Below are 19226 nucleotides of genomic sequence, written 5' to 3' on the forward strand. Positions count from 1 at the left end.
TGCTGAAAATCATGTTTTATTCTAATCCTTCATTTACTTATGATTCATTATTTGCTGGTCATATTAATTCTGTTCTTACCCTTTTGCTTACGATGTCTCTTGTAGATGGCTCGACTTAGACACACTGCACGAAAGTCCGTCATCCCCTTCTTACCCTCCCGCCTTGTTGAGCGTCCGCTTCGCCGTCCCGTGGCCGGACAGTCCAGCCACTTGGAGAGACTACACCACCGCCTGCGTGAGGAGCAGGAACGTCGACGACAGGAGCAGCAGGGCTCTTCTTTCTCGCTCCAACAGGAGATAGAGTCTGTGAGGAGCTGCTCCCCCGTGCTTCCCCTGGAGGCGCCCCCTGCACCACCACTGGGCGCCCCAGCTTCTGGAGTAGCTGCTGGAGGAGACCCAGACGACGGAGGTGGCGACGACAGCTCGAGCCATGACACCGACCTTTCTGCTAACCATGAGCCGGAAGGATGGGTTGCTCGACCCATCACTCGCGACACTGCTCGCGGGTGTCACTTCCACGATGCGCTCGACACCCTGCTACGTCGGGCACTTAACCGGCATACTTGGTCCATCGAGTATCGCTGTGTGGTCTACCAGCACAGTCGCGGGGTCTACCCGGACCGCTGGGAGGCAACCTGCTTGGTGCGCCGCCCGGAGAACAGTCTCCAGGGTGCGGAGGCCTGCTCAGAGCACTATTCTATCTCTGAGCGGGACTCAGCTGAGGCAGCCATGCAAGATGCTGCACGGCGTGCGCTTTCGCACTACTGCTCAGTTTTCGGTGGGGTAGCTGACGGTCTTGACCTGAAGTATTACCCCCGCCGTCCATCTGGCAGCACAGGAGGCGTGATTGTCTCACCTGTCGGTGAGGGCAGTCCTAGGTTGAGCAGCACAGTCAACCTAGCCGCCGTGCTAAACACGGAGCTGGACCATGCATTAGACGAGCTGAGTAGGGCTCGTGCTAAGATCGCCCTGCTGCGGGCTGAGCGCGCGGAACGTCGTCACCTGGATGGTGGTTCCCCCGCTCCCGTTGGGACTCAGCACCCGTACCGCTCACCTCGGCGTGGACACCAGTCTTATGGCAATCCCGACTGCAAGACCAAGATAAATCTAGAACCATAGCTCATTAGAGTTGGATCTTGTAATTAATACGAAATATATACGTAGAAGTTACAGTCTTAGCGTTAGTCTCGGTCTTAGTTAGTCTTAGTTAGACAGGGTAGTTTGCTATATCCTGTGCATTTATGTTTGTCATGATGAACTATGTTTGGTTTGGATCTTTGTAATGACTGTCACCAGAGTGTGGGTATCCCCTGCATTTTGGTTTACCTATTATGTTAATGGAGTTAGTTATATAGTTGGGAAACCTTTTCATTCCACTTTCCTCTTTATCTGAGAAGCTGTGTGGTCTGTGTTGGAGATCAGTGAAGATGCTCATCTGTTCAGTGCTGTTGAAGAATTCTATACTCTTTTCTTATGCTGCAAGATTTGCCAGATCAGTTCTGATGTGTGGTTGCATTCTGCAGATGTCAGAGAACAGGCGCAGAGGAGGAAGGCGTGCTCAGCAGGAGCGAGCCGCTCAACAGGAGGAGGTGCCCCAGCAGCAGCATCTGCCGCCCCCGCCCCCGATGTCGATCGAGCAGATGTTTCTGATGCAGACTCAGGCAGTTCAAGCCATCGGTCAGACTTTGGCCGCCATTCAGCAACAGCAGGCCCCACCTCAGCCCCAGATGCCTCAGATGCCCAGAGACAAGCGTGCTGAATTCATGAGAGGTCATCCACCAACGTTCGCTCATTCTTCTGACCCCATGGATGCTGAAGACTGGCTGCGCACTGTGGAGCGGGAGTTGCATACCGCTCAGTGCGACGATAGGGAGAAAGTCCTGTATGGTCCCCGTCTGTTGAGAGGAGCAGCACAGTCATGGTGGGAGTCTTACCTCGCCACCCATGCCCACCCTGACGCCATCACCTGGGAAGAGTTCAGAGGTAGCTTCCGTCAGTACCATGTGCCTGCAGGTCTGATGATAGTGAAGAAGGAGGAGTTCCTGGCCCTCAAGCAAGGGCCATTGTCTGTCAGTGAGTACCGGGACAGGTTTCTGCAGTTGTCTCGCTATGCTCCTAAAGATGTCAACACCGACACCAAGCGACAGTACCGTTTCCTGAGAGGCTTGGTTGACCCTCTTCAGTATCAGCTGATGAATCACACCTTCCCGACATTCCAGCACCTGATTGATAGAGCAATCATGACAGAGAGGAAGCGTAAGGAGATGGAGGATCGTAAGAGCAAGATCAGTGGACCCCAACCTGGAAGCAGCAATCGTCCTCGTTTCTCAGGCAATCAACCTCAGCATTTCAGGCAGAACCAGCCTCCACCTCAGCAGCATCAGCAGTTCCAAAGGCAGTATCCTCAGCATCAGTACCAGAACCGTCAGAGCAATCAGTCAGGAGGTCAATTTCAGAGGCAGAATCAGCAGGCACCTCGCCTTCCTGCCCCAGCAAACTAGCAGAACAATCAGGCAGCACCAGCTCAGGTTGGAAATAGAGCATGTTTCCACTATGGAGAGCAAGGCCACTGGGTGATGCAATGTCCGAAGAAGGCAGCCCAGCAGCAGTCAGGCCCCAGCGCCCCAGCAAAGCAGAACGTGCCTCAGCCTGGATCAGGCAACCGCTCTCAGCCGCGTTATAATCATGGAAGGCTGAACCACTTGGAGGCTGAAGCAGTTCAGGAGACCCCCGGCATGATAGTAGGTATGTTCCTAGTCGACTCCCATATTGCAGAAGTGTTATTTGATACTGGAGCAACACATTCTTTCATTACTGCATCATGGGTAGAAACACATAATCTTCCAATTACTACCATGTCAACCCCCATTCAAATTGACTCAGCCGGTGGTAGAATTCGAGCCGATAGCATTTGTTTGAATATAAGTGTGGAAATAAGGGGGATAGCGTTTCCCGCCAACCTTATAGTAATGGGTACTCAGGGAATAGATGTCATCCTAGGGATGAATTGGCTAGATAAGTATCAGGCAGTTATCAGTTGTGATAAAAGGACAATCAAGTTGGTGTCCCCACTAGGAGAAGAAGAGGTGACCGAGTTAGTCCCGCCTGAGCCAAAGAAAGATGGCACCAAAAGGATGTGTATTGATTATCGAGCTTTGAATGAGGTCACGATCAAGAACAAGTATCCCTTGCCCAGAATAGAAGATCTGTTCGACCAGTTGAGAGGAGCCAGTGTGTTCTCCAAGATTGATCTGAGGTCAGGTTATCATCAGCTCAGGATCCGACCTTCGGACATTCCAAAGACGGCATTCATTTCCAAGTATGGTTTGTATGAGTTCACTGTGATGTCTTTTGGTTTGACCAATGCGCCAGCGTTCTTCATGAACTTGATGAACAGCGTATTCATGGATTACCTTGATAAGTTTGTGGTGGTATTCATTGATGACATTCTGGTTTATTCTCAAAGCGAAGAAGAGCACGCAGATCATTTGAAGATGGTATTGCAGAGATTGTGAGAGCACCAGCTGTATGCAAAGTTGAGCAAATGTGAGTTCTGGATCAGTGAAGTCCTGTTCTTGGGTCACATAATCAACAAAGAAGGATTGGCTGTGGATCCGAAGAAAGTGGCAGACATTTTGAACTGGAAGGCGCCAACAGATGCTAGAGGAATCAAGAGTTTCATTGGAATGGCCGGATATTATCGGCGATTCATTGAAGGATTTTCGAAGATTGCGAAACCAATGACAGCGTTGCTAGGCAACAAAGTTGAGTTCAAGTGGACCCGGAAATGCCAAGAGGCCTTTGAAGCGCTGAAAGAGAAGTTGACAACAGCGCCTGTCCTAGTCTTGCCTGATGTGCACAAGCCCTTCTCGGTGTATTGCGATGCTTGCTACACAGGCTTGGGATGCGTGTTGATGCAAGAGGGAAGAGTTGTGGCTTACTCGTCCCGACAGCTGAAGGTTCATGAGAAGAATTACCCAATCCATGATCTAGAGTTGGCAGCAGTGGTTCACGCACTGAAGACATGGAGGCACTACCTGTATGGACAGAAATGCGATGTTTACACAGACCACAAGAGTCTGAAGTACATATTCACTCAGTCCGAGTTGAACATGAGGCAACGAAGATGGTTAGAGTTGATCAAAGACTATGAGTTGGAGATCCATTACCATCCAGGCAAAGCAAACGTAGTGGCAGATGCTTTGAGCAGAAAGAGTCAAGTCAATCTGATGGTCGCTCGTCCGATGCCTTATGAGTTGGCCAAGGAGTTTGACAGGTTGAGTCTCGGATTTCTGAACAATTCGCGAGGAGTCACAGTCGAGTTGGAACCTACCTTAGAGCGTGAAATCAAAGAAGCGCAGAAGAATGATGAGAAAATCAGTGAGATCCGGCGACTGATTCTAGATGGCAGAGGCAAAGATTTTCGAGAAGATGCAGAAGGCGTGATATGGTTCAAAGACCGCTTGTGTGTTCCCAATGTCCAGTCCATTCGGGAGTTGATTCTTAAGGAAGCTCATGAGACAGCCTATTCGATTCACCCTGGCAGTGAGAAGATGTATCAGGATCTGAAGAAGAAATTCTGGTGGTACGGAATGAAGAGGGAAATCGCAGAGCATGTGGCTATGTGCGATAGTTGCCGAAGAATTAAGGCAGAGCACCAGAGACCTGCTGGATTGTTGCAACCGTTGCAGATCCCTCAGTGGAAATGGGATGAAATTGGTATGGATTTCATAGTCGGATTGCCTCGCACTCGAGCCGGCTACGATTCCATCTGGGTAGTCGTGGACCGTTTGACCAAATCAGCCCACTTCATACCTGTCAAGACCAACTATAGCAGTGCAGTATTGGCAGAGTTGTATATGTCACGGATCGTTTGCCTTCATGGTGTGCCAAAGAAGATAGTGTCAGACAGAGGAACACAGTTCACCTCTCATTTCTGGCAGCAGTTGCATGAAGCCTTGGGCACACATCTGAATTTCAGTTCAGCTTATCACCCGCAGACAGATGGCCAGACCGAAAGGACCAATCAAATTCTTGAAGACATGTTGAGAGCCTGTGCGTTGCAAGATCAGTCCGGATGGGATAAGCGATTGCCTTATGCAGAGTTTTCCTATAACAACAGTTACCAGGCCAGTTTGAAGATGTCACCATTTCAGGCGCTCTATGGAAGGAGTTGTAGGACTCCGTTGCAATGGGATCAGCCTGGAGAAAAGCAAGTGTTTGGGCCAGACATTTTGCTTGAAGCCGAAGAGAACATCAAGATGGTCCGAGAGAATCTGAAGATAGCGCAATCGAGGCAGCGAAGCTATGCAGACACAAGAAGAAGAGAGCTGAGTTTCGAAGTCGGAGACTTTGTCTATCTGAAAGTGTCACCAATCAGAGGAGTCAAGAGGTTTGGAGTCAAAGGCAAGCTAGCACCCCGCTACATTGGTCCGTATCAGATTCTTGCAAGACGTGGAGAAGTGGCCTATCAGCTCAGTTTGCCAGAGAATTTGTCTGCTGTGCATGATGTCTTTCATGTGTCTCAGTTGAAGAAGTGCTTGCGTGTGCCAGAAGAGCAGTTGCCAGTGGAAGGTCTTGAAGTCCAGGAGGACTTGACCTACGTTGAGAAGCCAGTGCAGATCCTTGAGGTTGCAGACAGAGTCACCCGAAGGAAGACCATCAGAATGTGCAAAGTCAGATGGAATCATCACTCTGAAGAAGAAGCAACCTGGGAGCGTGAAGATGATCTGATGGCTAAATACCCTGAGCTCTTTGCTAGCCAACCCTGAATCTCGAGGGCGAGATTCTTTTAAGGGGGATATGTTTGTAACGCCCTGAATTTGGGGGTAGAATTTTTTTCTTCTTTTCTCTCACCAAATTCGGGTGTTACTCTCTTTTCTCTTTCTTGTTTCGCTTCTTTTTCCCAATTTCAAACCAGTATAGCGGCATGTGTCCGTGTCATGTATAAACCAAAACCTAAGTGTCATGGGTGTTGCATCATGCCGAAGCACTTTTCTTTGTCTGATGTTGAGTGTTCGTCTCGTTCCGTTCCGGACTTCGATTCGCGATTTAATTCCGTTTAGTGGTCCGCGCTCGTCGTGGGTTTTCGATCCGCGAAGTGGCCCGGCCCAGCCTAGCCCAGCCCAGCCCTGCTCGGCCCTGCGCGCCCCTGGCGCCCAACCCCCCCATGCGCCCCCCTCTCCTCCCTCTCTCATTTGGATCTCCCGCGCAACAACCTCTCCTCTCCCTCTTCCACCTCTCTCTCCCCGTGGTGCCCTAGGATTTGGAGACGGCGATCACCAGATTTTGGACCCCGAGGTGAGCTCCCCTCCCCTCCCCTTCTCCTCTCTCTCTCCCTCTCCCTCCTCTTCTCTCCCCCCCCCCCCCCCCCGCGCGCCCTCTCTCTCCCCCTGCTCGAGCGTGCCCCTGCCCTCCTCGCTCGCGGCGCGTGGCCCCGCGCGGCCCCCGCCCCCCCCCCCCCCCCCCGCCTGCGCGGCGGCGCCCCGGCCCCGCTCCCTGCTTCCCCGGCGCGGCGCGGCCCCGCCCGGCCTCCCCTCGCGGCGGCACCCGCGGCCCCGCCCTGCTCCCCCCCGCGGCGCACGACCCCGCCCCGGCCTCCCCGCGGCGGCGCTCGCCCCCGTCCCAGCCCCGTGCGCGGCGGCACGGCCCCGGCGGCCCCTGCTCGCCCGGTGCGGCCCCGGCGGCTCCCTGCTCGCCCGGTGCGGCCCCGGCGGCTCCCTGCTCGCCCGGCGCGGCCCCTGGAGCGGCGGTGCGGCCCCGGCGTGGCCCCGGCGCGGCCCCTGGCCGGTTCAACCGCCCCCCCGGTTCAACAGCCCCGGCCCGGTCGCCCCGCCCCCGTCCCGGCCTCGCCCGACCGTATCCTCGCTCGCCCGCGCTCGCGATGATTATTTGTTAGTCGATTAGTTAATGTCAAACTCCGTTAGTTAGCGTGCTGCGTCGCGCGCTTCGCCGCGCGACGGATTGTCTAAATTCAGATTCTATCTATGTGCTGCGTCGTGCGCTTCGTCGCGCGACGATCCATTTTAATTTCAGGTTGTTTAAGGTGTAACGCCGCGTGTGTATTCACGTGACGTTCCACTTTGGACTCAGTTTAGTCGACGTATGCTGTCACGCGTCTCGCCGCGCGACCATCCTCTTTATTTATCTCCACCTGCTTATAATGATTAGACATGAAACATGACTTTACTTTACGCTAAACATAGTGTCTACATTAAATTTCCTTCCATTAAGCGAGTGGTTAATTTATAATCATGTAACGTGATCGTTTCTCGACTGTCTTTTCCTCTTTCTCTCTTAACTGTACTCGCAAGCCCGCGTGGAACGTCTGTTTACTTATTGCATTCTATTATATGGTGTACTGTTCTTTTGTATTGAATATGTGGATGTATGTATGTTTGCGCTCGCATAGAGAACGATCCGGTCGAAGAGCCCGAGGAACTCGCAGGAGAAGCCCCTGAGCAGCAGTCGGTTGGTGGAGGCAAGTGTCCCTTGACCTATCTCTGTCCTATTCATTATTTAATTCACCTCCCGCTTTACATATTTATGCCTAAGGATTGACTAGCTTTGGTTATCCATGTCCTTGTTTACCTATTTGGGTTGGATTATTATTGTTTAGCTTTATGCTATTGCTTAACTCTAATCAATGAACATGATGAGATTATCTATGATACGCTGTTTTCCCTTCTCTTATTATGATGTGGTACTTGTGGTCATCAAGGGGGCTCGAGCGGTTTCTCGAGTGCCTCTCCGTAAGGACCTGTTCTATGGATGACCGCTCGGGAAAACAGTGCAACCATGAGGGTGGAATGGGATGCCCTTAGCTGAATAATTAGAGGAACCGGGGTGTAGTTCGCTTAGCCGTTGTGCCGTTAATGGGGCTCGGTGTATGCGGCTCGCTCTGCCAAGTTTGGTTCGCCCCTTGGGGAGGAGCGCGGTGCATTTAGGAAACCTAACGGGCGGCTACAGCCCCGGGGAATCTTTGTAAAGGCTACATAGTGATGCCCTGCTGGGTCACCTTGGTAGTGATCAATGGAGAGTCATGATCTCCGGGCAGAAAGGGAATCACGGCTTGTGGGTAAAGTGCACAACCTCTGCAGAGTGTTTGAAAACTGATATATCAGCCGTGCTCACGGTTATGAGCGGCCAAGGGAGCTCCAGTGATTAGTGGTACTTGATCAGAGATACTTTGGTACAGGTGGCTATGAGATCGATGGTTTCGGTTATGTCTATGGTGTTGGTAAGTGAAAGTCGCCTAGAGGGGGGGTGAATAGGGCGAAACTGAAATTTACAAATGTAAACACAACTACAAGCCGGGTTAGCGTTAGTAATAAAGAAACGAGTCCACAGGAGAGGGCGCAAAACAAATCCCAAGTGAATAAGCAAGTGAGACACGGAGATTTGTTTTACCGAGGTTCGGTTCTTGCAAACCTACTCCCCGTTGAGGAGGCCACAAAGGCCGGGTCTCTTTCAACCCTTCCCTCTCTCACACGATCCACGGATCGAGTGAGCTTTCTCTTCTCAATCACTTGGAACACAAAGTTCCCACAAGGACCACCACAAGATTGGTGTCTCTTGCCTCAAATTACAAGTGAGTTTGATTGCAAAGAAAGGATCAAGAAAGAAGAAAGCAATCCAAGCGCAAGAGCTCGAAAGAACACAAGCAAATCACTCTCTCTAGTCACTATGGCGTTGTGTGGAATTTGGAGAGGATTTGATCTCTTTGGTGTGTCTAGAATTGAATGCTAGAGCTCTTGTAGTAGTTGGGAAGTGGAAAACTTGGATGCAATGAATGGTGGGGTGGTTGGGGTATTTATAGCCCCAACCACCAAACTTGACCGTTGGCTGGGTTGTCTGTTCGATGACGCACCGGACAGTCCGGTGCACACCGGACAGTCCGGTGCCCCCTGCCACGTCATCACTGCCGTTGGATTCTAGCCGTTGGGGCTTCTGACTTGTGGGCCCGCCTAGGTGTCCGGTGCACACCGGACATGTACTGTTTGCTGTCCGGTGTGCCAGTATGGGCGCGCCTGACTTCTGCGCGCGCTGCGCGCGCATTTATTGCTCTGCAGGTAGCCGTTGGCGCGGAGATAGTGAAAGGGAAATGTGCCCTTGGGCCATTTCTAAGTATTTTGGTGATTTGGTGTCCAACACAAGTGCCTAAGTGTAAAATGGTGAACAAAGTACAAATCAAGGATAAAGGTATGTTTCTCAGACTTAGTACATTGTTTTATCGACTAATGTATTGTGTCTAAGTGCTGGAAACAGGAAAAATCCAATTGGAAATGTCTTGGCTCGAGCAGCCAAGACTCTGCTGAGTCTGGGTGCACCGGACAGTGTCCGGTGGTGCACCGGACAGTGTCCGGTGCGCCAGACTAAATCGAGCGAAGTGGCCGCTCTCGGGAATTTCACCGGCGACGTACGGCTATAATTCACCGGACTGTCCGGTGTGCACCGGACTGTCCGGTGAGCCAACGGTCGGCCGGGCCAACGGTCGGTCGCGCGATCTGCGCGGGACACGTGGCCGAGCCAACGGCTAGAAGGGGGCACCGGACTGTCCGGTGTGCACCGGACATGTCCGGTGCGCCAACGGCTCTCTGGCGGCCAACGGTCGGCTGCGCCGTTTAAGGAAAGAAATCGGGCACCGGACAGTGTCCGGTGTGCACCGGACTGTCCGGTGCACCAGTCGACAGAAGGCAAGATCAGCCTTCCAGATTTGCTCTCAACGGCTCCTAGCTGCCTTGGGGCTATAAAAGGGACCCCTAGGCGCATGGAGGAGCACACCAAGCATTCCTACAACATCTCTAAACACCAAGACATCAATCTCACGCATTCGTTTCATTGTGATAGCATATAGAGCTCTTGTGGAGTTGTGAACTCTTTGAGTTGTGTTGCGAGCTCTTGTTGCTGCTTGTGTGCGTGTTGCTCTGATCTTTTGAAGTCTTGTGTGCGTTGCTCATTCCCTCCCTTACTCCGTATTTCTTTGTGAATCTTAAGTGTAAGGGCGAGAGACTCCAAGCTGTGGAGATTCCTCGCAAACGGGATATTGAAAGGCAAAGCAAAACACCGTGGTATTCAAGTTGGTCTTTGGACCGCTTGAGAGGGGTTGATTGCAACCCTCGTCCGTTGGGACGCCACAACGTGGAGTAGGCAAGCGTTGGTCTTGGCCGAACCACGGGATAAACCACTGTGTTCTCTCTGTGTTTGATCTCTTGTGGTACTGTGTTTTGTTGAGACTCCTCTCTAGCCACTTGGCAATAATTGTGCTAACACTTAACAAATTTTTGTGGCTATAAGTTTAAGCATTACAGGATCACCTATTCACCCCCCCCTCTAGGTGCTCTCAATTGGTATCAGAGCCGCTCTCTTCACAAAAGGGACTAACCGCCCGAAGAGATGGATCCTAAAGGGAAGGGAATTGTGATCAACGACAAGGAGAAGGAGTCCTTCGTCAACGAGCCAAGGGATGACAAGTCCAACGACTCGGGCTCGGGCCATAGGCGCAAAGATGGGAAGAAGAAGAAGACAAGGCGCATCAATGAGATCGTCTACTACGACAGCGACGAATCCTCTTCTTCCCAAAAGGACGACGACCACGACAAACAAAAGACGGTTAACTCAAACTTTTCTTTCGATTATTCGCGCATTCCACATAACTCAAATGCTCATTTGCTCCCCATTCCACTTGGCAAGCCCCCTCACTTTGATGGAGAGGACTACGGATTTTGGAGTCACAAAATGCGCACTCACCTATTTTCTCTCCATCCAAGCATTTGGGAGATTGTAGAAAGTGGAATGAAATTTGATAGCTCGGATAGCCCTTCATTTATTAATGAACAGATCCATAAAAATGCACAAGCTACTACTGTGTTGCTAGCCTCTCTGTGCAGGGACGAGTATCACAAGGTGAGCGGCTTGGACAATGCCAAGCAGATTTGGGACACCCTCAAGATCTCTCACGAGGGGAATGATGTCACCTTACTCACCAAGATGGAGTTGGTGGAGGGCGAGCTCGGACGATTTGCGATGATAAGGGGCGAGGAGCCGACACAAACATACAACAGGCTCAAGATCCTTATCAACAAAATAAGGAGCTACGGAAGCACGCGATGGACGGATCACGACGTCGTCCGCCTAATGCTAAGGTCATTTACCGTTCTTGATCCTCACTTGGTGAACAATATTCGTGAAAATCCTAGGTACATCAAGATGTCGCCCGAAGAAATTCTTGGAAAATTTGTGAGTGGGCGAATGATGATCAAGGAGGCAAGGTACGTGGACGACGCGTTGAATGGTCCAATCCATGAGCCTCAACCCATTGCTCTCAAGGCAACAAGGAGCAAGGAAGCGCTACCCAGCAAAGTGGCGCAAATTGAGGCGGCCGATCTTAATGATGAAGAGATGGCCCTCATCATCAAAAGATTCAAGACGGTGCTAAAGAGTCGCAATGGACAGCCGAGCAAGACTAAGACCAAGGGAAAGCGATCATGCTTCAAATGCGGTAAGCTTGGTCATTTTATTGCTAACTGTCCGGATAATGAAAGTGACCAGGAAAAGGGGAACAAAAGAGAGAAGAAGAAGCACTACAAGAAGGCCAAGGGCGAAGCACATATCGGAAAGGAGTGGGATTCGAACTGCTCCTCCTCCGACTCCGACAATGAAGGACTCGCCGCAACCGCCTTCAACAAGTCATCTCTCTTCCCCAACGAGCGTCATACTTGCCTTATGGCAACGGAGAAGAAGGTGAGTACTCGAGATACCACTTATGTTTCTTCTAGTGATGATGAATCTAGTGATGAAGATGAAATTGATTATTCATGCTTGTTTAAAGGTCTAGATAGAACCAAGGTAGACAAAATTAATGAATTGATTGATGCCTTGAATGATAAGAACATACTTGTAGAAAAGCAAGAGGATTTGTTGTATGAAGAACATGATAAATTTGTTAGTGCACAAAATTCTCTCGCTCTAGAAATTAAAAGAAATAAAATGCTTTCTTGTGAATTATCTTCTTGCCATGAGACAATTTCTAAATTAAGAAGCATTAATGATGAATTGAATGCTAAATTAGAAGTAGCAAATAAATCTAACTCTTGTGTAGAACATGTTGAAATTTGTACTAGGTGTAAGGATTTTGACATTAATGCTTGTAATGAACACCTAGTTTCAATTTCAAAACTTAATGATGAAGTAGCTAGTCTTAATGCTCAACTTAAGACTAGCAAAAGTGATTTTGAAAAGCTAAAATTTGCTAGGGATGCCTACACGGTTGGTAGACACCCCTCAATTAAGGATGGACTTGGCTTCAAGAAGGAAGCCAAGAACTTAACAAGCCATAAGGCTCCCATTCCCGCCAAGGAGAAAGGGAAGGCCCCTATGGCTACTAGTGCTAAAAGGAACCATGCCTTTTTGTATCATGATAGAAGACATACTAGAAATGCAAATAGAAGTTATGATGCTTTTGATTCATATGTTTATGATTCTCATGCCATGTTTGCTCCTAGTTCTTCTTATGTGAATGATAGAAATGTTACTAGGAAAAATGTTGTTCCTAAAAAGAATGTTATTCATGCTCCTAGGAAAGTAGCAAATGAACCTTCTACCATTTATTATACTTGCAATGCTCCCTTTGCTATTTGTAGAAAGGGCAAGAAGGTAATTGCTAGGAAGTTAGGGGCAAGATGCAAGGGAGATAAAACTTGCATTTGGGTCCCTAAGAATATATGTGCTAACCTTGTAGGACCCAACATGAGTTGGGTACCTAAGACCCAAGCCTAAATTTGCCTTGCAGGTTTATGCATCCGGGGGTTCAAGCTGGATTATCGACAGCGGATGCACAAACCATATGACGGGGGAGAAGAAAATGTTCACCTCCTACGTCAAGAATAAGGATTCCCAAGATTCAATTATATTCGGTGATGGGAATCAAGGCAAGGTAAAAGGGTTAGGTAAAATTGCAATTTCAAATGAGCACTCTATTTCTAATGTGTTTCTAGTAGAGTCGCTTGGATATAATTTGCTATCGGTTAGTCAATTATGCAATATGGGTTATAACTGTCTTTTTACAAATGTAGATGTGTCTGTCTTTAGAAGAAGTGATGGTTCACTAGCTTTTAAGGGTGTATTAGACGGCAAACTTTATTTAGTTGATTTTGCAAAAGAAGAGGCCGGTCTAGATGCATGCTTAATAGCTAAGACTAGCATGGGCTGGCTGTGGCATCGCCGCTTAGCACATGTAGGGATGAAGAACCTTCACAAGCTTCTAAAGGGAGAACACGTGATAGGTTTGACTAACGTGCAATTCGAAAAGGATAGACCTTGTGCAGCTTGTCAAGCAGGTAAACAAGTGGGAGGAGCGCATCACAGCAAGAATGTGATGACCACCTCAAGACCCCTGGAGCTGCTGCATATGGACCTCTTCGGACCCGTCGCCTATCTGAGCATAGGAGGGAGTAAGTATGGTCTAGTTATTGTAGATGATTTTTCCCGCTTCACTTGGGTGTTCTTTTTGCAGGATAAGTCTGAAACCCAAGGGACCCTCAAGCGCTTCCTCAGGAGGGCTCAAAATGAGTTTGAGCTCAAAGTGAAGAAGATAAGGAGCGACAACGGGTCCGAGTTCAAGAACCTTCAAGTGGAGGAATTCCTTGAGGAGGAAGGGATCAAGCACGAGTTCTCCGCTCCCTACACACCACAGCAAAATGGTGTGGTAGAGAGGAAGAACAGGACGCTCATCGATATGGCGAGGACGATGCTAGGAGAGTTCAAGACCCCCGAGTGCTTTTGGACGGAAGCCGTGAACACGGCTTGCCATGCCATCAACAGGGTCTACCTTCATCGCCTCCTCAAGAAGACATCGTATGAGCTACTAACCGGTAACAAACCCAATGTATCTTATTTTCGTGTATTTGGGAGCAAGTGCTACATTCTAGTGAAGAAGGGTAGAAATTCTAAGTTTGCTCCCAAAGCAGTAGAAGGGTTTTTATTAGGTTATGACTCAAATACAAAGGCGTATAGAGTCTTCAACAAATCATCGGGTTTGGTTGAAGTCTCTAGCGACGTTGTATTTGATGAGACTAATGGCTCTCCAAGAGAGCAAGTTGTTGATCTTGATGATGTAGATGAAGAAGATGTTCCAACGGCCGCTATGCGCACCATGGCGATTGGTGATGTGCGACCACAGGAACACTTGGAGCAAGATCAACCTTCTTCCTCAACAAAGGTGCATCCCCCAACTCAAGACGATGAACAGGTTCATCAACAGGAGGCGTGTGATCAAGGGGGAGCACAAGATGATCATGTGATGGAGGAAGAAGCGGAACCAGCACCTCCAACCCAAGTTCGAGCGATGATTCAAAGGGATCATCCCGTCGACCAAATTCTGGGTGACATTAGCAAGGGAGTAACTACTCGATCTCGACTAGTTAATTTTTGTGAGCATTACTCCTTTGTCTCTTCTATTGAGCCCTTCAGGGTAGAGGAGGCCTTGCTAGATCCGGACTGGGTGTTGGCCATGCAGGAGGAGCTCAACAACTTCAAAAGGAATGAAGTTTGGACACTGGTACCTCGTCCCAAGCAAAATGTTGTGGGAACCAAGTGGGTGTTCCGCAACAAACAGGACGAGCACGGGGTGGTGACAAGGAACAAGGCTCGACTTGTGGCAAAAGGTTATGCCCAAGTCGCAGGTTTGGACTTTGAGGAGACGTTTGCTCCTGTGGCTAGGCTAGAATCAATTCGTATCTTGCTAGCATATGCTGCTCACCATTCTTTCAGGTTGTTCCAAATGGATGTGAAGAGCGCTTTCCTCAACGGGCCAATAAAGGAGGAGGTGTACGTAGAGCAACCCCCTGGCTTCGAGGACGAACGGTACCCCAACCACGTGTGTAAGCTCTCTAAGGCGCTCTATGGACTTAAGCAAGCCCCAAGAGCATGGTATGAATGCCTTAGAGATTTCTTAATTACTAATGCTTTCAAGGTTGGGAAAGCCGATCCAACTCTTTTCACTAAGACATGTGATGGTGATTTATTTGTGTGCCAAATTTATGTCGATGACATAATATTTGGTTGTACTAATAAAAAGTCTTGTGAAGAGTTTAGCAGGGTGATGACGCAGAAATTCGAGATGTCGATGATGGGCGAGTTGAACTACTTCCTTGGGTTCCAAGTGAAGCAACTCAAGGACGGCACCTTCATCTCCCAAACGAAGTACACGCAGGACCTGCTAAAGCGGTTTGGGATGAAGGACGCCAAGCCCGCAAAGACGCCGATGGGAACCGACGGGCACACCGACCTCAACAAAGGTGGTAAGTCCGTTGATCAAAAAGCATACCGATCAATGATAGGGTCATTACTTTACTTATGTGCTAGTAGACCGGATATTATGCTTAGCGTATGCATGTGTGCTAGATTTCAATCCGATCCTAAGGAATGTCACTTAGTGGCGGTGAAACGAATCCTTAGATATTTAGTTGCTACGCCTTGCCTCGGGCTCTGGTATCCAAAGGGGTCTACCTTTGACTTGATTGGATATTCAGACTCCGATTATGCTGGATGTAAGGTCGATAGGAAGAGTACATCGGGGACGTGCCAATTCTTAGGAAGGTCCCTGGTGTCATGGCATTCTAAGAAACAAACCTCCGTTGCCCTATCCACCGCTGAGGCCGAGTATGTTGCCGCAGGACAGTGTTGCGCGCAACTACTTTGGATGAGGCAAACCCTCAGGGACTTTGGCTACAATCTGAGCAAAGTCCCACTCCTATGTGATAATGAGAGTGCTATCCGCATGGCGGAAAATCCTGTTGAGCACAGCCGCACAAAGCACATAGACATCCGGCATCACTTTCTGAGAGACCACCAGCAAAAGGGAGATATCGAAGTGTTTCATGTTAGCACCGAGAACCAGCTAGCCGATATCTTTACCAAGCCTCTAGATGAGAAGACCTTTTGCAGGCTGCGTAGTGAGCTAAATGTCTTAGATTCGCGGAACCTGGATTGAATTGTAGCATACATGTGTTTATGCCCTTGATCATGTCCATTCTGCATTTTGTTGCTTATTGTGGTGCTCAAGTTGTACAAACACTCCCTGGACCTCACAAGTCCGTTGCAAAGTGATGCACATGTTTAGGGGGAGATGTGTTACAACTTGACCCTTTGAGACTAACCATATGCTTGAGTTTGCTTGATTCAGTCTCAAAGGAGAATTGAAAGGGAAAAGGTGGACTTGGACCATGAAAGACTTCCACTGCACTCCGATGAGAGGGTAACTTATTCCAAGTTCATCTCATGAACTCTTATTGCCATTTAATTGGAAATTTTGGTGAGGCAATGGGGTTAAAGGCCCAAGATTAATCCCATTTTGGTGCTTGATGCCAAAGGGGGAGAAAATAACGGCCAAAGCAATAAATGGATCAGCTACCACTTGAGAGATTTGAAAATAGTAGAGTAGAGCTAGAGCTTTTGGTTTGTCAAAACTCTTTTATTGTCTCTTTTGTCAAAAGTTGGTTTCTTGTAGGGGAGAAGTAATGATTATGGGAAATAGGGGGAGTTTTTGAAATCTTTGATCAATCTCTTTTGGAATGACTCTCTTTATGCTTCAACAAGTGTGTTTGATTTAGAGATAGAAATTTGAGTTTGATTTGCAAAAACAAACCAAGTGGTGGCAAAAAGTGATCCATATATGTCAAAATTGAATAAAAACAATTTGAGTTCTTATTTGAATTGATTTTGTATTTGTTCTACTTGCTTTATATTGTGTTGGCATAAATCACCAAAAAGGGGGAGATTGAAAGGGAAATGTGCCCTTGGGCCATTTCTAAGTATTTTGGTGATTTGGTGTCCAACACAAGTGCCTAAGTGTAAAATGGTGAACAAAGTACAAATCAAGGATAAAGGTATGTTTCTCAGACTTAGTACATTGTTTTATCGACTAATGTATTGTGTCTAAGTGCTGGAAACAGGAAAAATCCAATTGGAAATGTCTTGGCTCGAGCAGCCAAGACTCTGCTGAGTCTAGGAGCACCGGACTGTCCGGTGGTGCACCGGACAGTGTCCGGTGCGCCAGACTAAATTGAGCGAAGTGGCCGCTCTCGGGAATTTCACCGGCGACGTACGGCTATAATTCACCGGACTGTCCGGTGTGCACCGGACTGTCCGGTGAGCCAACGGTCGGCCGGGCCAACGGTCGGTCGCGCGATCTGCGCGGGACACGTGGCCGAGCCAACGGCTAGAAGGGGGCACCGGACTGTCCGGTGTGCACCGGACATGTCCGGTGCGCCAACGGCTCTCTGGCGGCCAACGGTCGGCTGCGCCGTTTAAGGAAAGAAATCGGGCACCGGACAGTGTCCGGTGTGCACCGGACTGTCCGGTGCACCAGTCGAAAGAAGGCAAGATCAGCCTTCCAGATTTGCTCTCAACGGCTCCTAGCTGCCTTGGGGCTATAAAAGGGACCCCTAGGCGCATGGAGGAGCACACCAAGCATTCCTACAACATCTCTAAACACCAAGACATCAATCTCACGCATTCGTTTCATTGTGATAGCATATAGAGCTCTTGTGGAGTTGTGAACTCTTTGAGTTGTGTTGCGAGCTCTTGTTGCTGCTTGTGTGCGTGTTGCTCTGATCTTTTGAAGTCTTGTGTGCGTTGCTCATTCCCTCCCTTACTCCGTATTTCTTTGTGAATCTTAAGTGTAAGGGCGAGAGACTCCAAGCTGTGGAGATTCCTCGCAAACGGGATATTGAAAGGCAAAGCAAAACACCGTGGTATTCAAGTTGGTCTTTGGACCGCTTGAGAGGGGTTGATTGCAACCCTCGTCCGTTGGGACGCCACAACGTGGAGTAGGCAAGCGTTGGTCTTGGCCGAACCACGGGATAAACCACTGTGTTCTCTCTGTGTTTGATCTCTTGTGGTACTGTGTTTTGTTGAGACTCCTCTCTAGCCACTTGGCAATAATTGTGCTAACACTTAACAAATTTTTGTGGCTATAAGTTTAAGCATTACAGGATCACCTATTCACCCCCCCTCTAGGTGCTCTCAGATAGCCGTTGCTCTGGAGACGCACCGGACAGTCCGGTGCACACCGGACAGTCCGGTGAATTATAGTGGACGAGCCGTTGGCTTTTCCCGAAGCTGGCGAGTTCCTGAGGCCGACCGCCCTTGGCGCACCGGACACTGTCCGGTGTACACCGGACAGTCCGGTGAATTATAGCCGAGTCGCCTCCGGAAATTCCCGAAGGTGGCGAGTTCGAGTCTGAGTCCCCTTGGTACACCGGACATGTCCGGTGGCACACCGGACAGTCCGGTGCGCCAGACCAGGGGTGCCTTCGGTTGCCCCTTTGCTCCTTTGTTGAATCCAAGACTTGGTCTTTTTATTGGCTGAGTGTGAACCTTTTACACCTGTATAATCTATACACTTGGGCAAACTAGTTAGTCCAATTATTTGTGTTGGGCAATTCAACCACCAAAATTAATTAGGGGCTAGGTGTAAGCTTAATTCCCTTTCAATCTCCCCCTTTTTGGTGATTGATGCCAACACAAACCAAAGCAAATATAGAAGTGTATAATTGAACTAGTTTGCATAATGTAAGTGTAAAGGTTGCTTGGAATTGAGCCAATATTAATACTTACAAGATATGCATGGATTGTTTCTTTCTTAGATAGCATTTTGGACCACGCTTGCACCACGAGTTTTGTTTTTGCAAATTCTTTGTAGATTCATTTCAAAGTTCTTTTGCAAATAGTCAAGGATAAATTAATAAGATTTTGCAAAGTATTTTCAAGATTTGAAATTTTCTCCCCCTGTTTCAAATGCTTTTCCTTTTGACTAAACAAAACTCCCCCTCAATGAGATCCTCCTCTTAGTGTTCAAGAGGGTTTTGATTTATCATTTTGAAATACTATTTTCTCCCCCTTTTGAACACGATAGGATACCATTTGAAATTACAAATTGAAAATATTCAATACTAAGTTTTTTTAAATAAGGTGGTGGTGCGGTCCTTTTGCTTTGGGCTCATTTCTCCCCCTTTTTGGCATGAATCGCCAAAAACGGAATCATTAGAGCCCTCGAAGCGCTATCTTCCCCTTTGGTCATAAATAAATGAGTTAAGATTATACCAAAGACGAAGTCCGGTCCTTTTGCCTTGGGCTCATTTCTCCCCCAAGGATGAAGTCCGATCCTTTTGTTTGATGCTCATTTCTCCTTAAAGAATAGAGAGTGACTTGGAGCGTCGGCGAGG

Source organism: Zea mays, chromosome 4 (assembly GCF_902167145.1).
Source record: "Zea mays cultivar B73 chromosome 4, Zm-B73-REFERENCE-NAM-5.0, whole genome shotgun sequence".
Taxonomy (NCBI): domain Eukaryota; kingdom Viridiplantae; phylum Streptophyta; class Magnoliopsida; order Poales; family Poaceae; genus Zea; species Zea mays.